Source organism: Berghia stephanieae, chromosome 6 (assembly GCF_034508935.2).
Source record: "Berghia stephanieae isolate SIO BIC M18660-M18661 chromosome 6, UCSD_Bste_1.3, whole genome shotgun sequence".
In the NCBI taxonomy this organism is placed as follows: domain Eukaryota; kingdom Metazoa; phylum Mollusca; class Gastropoda; order Nudibranchia; family Aeolidiidae; genus Berghia; species Berghia stephanieae.
The window spans coordinates 68,862,639-68,863,153 of NC_088365.1; positions in this window are offsets into that span (position 1 = coordinate 68,862,639).

The following is a 515-nucleotide window of genomic DNA, read 5'->3' on the forward strand; positions in this document are numbered from 1 at the left end:
TAAACCTCAATATCAGCAAAACGGAATACATTTACTCCAAGATTTGAGTTCAGAAGGAAAATCTATGCTTTTTTCTCATAATAAAACATTTTATAACCATTAAATATGAGCTTTAAAGTTTCGTGTCAGTCTTAGTGTTGTGCTGTGTTTGATGACACCAAAGGTCACAAGCAATACCAACTTTTAATGAACTGTATATGAAACTTAATCAGATATGTAAAATACTGCAAATGCGTTTAAAAGTAAATTTTGACTTTATACTAGTAGTCAAATTTCAATCATATGAGCTAAAACATCACATTTAATTTCTACATGCTTTCTAAAAAGGTGATGCGTTGACCTCGTTTTAAGCACATGCCAAACTGCATTCAAATTTGACTTTCAAGTTGTTTATTTTATATTCTGTTGAACAGAACATTTTGAACATTTTATTTGTTCTTCATATTATCAATTGATTACAAGCATTAACCCAATGAAAACAGCCAATAATTAAGTAAAAATCTAATTTTATTAAC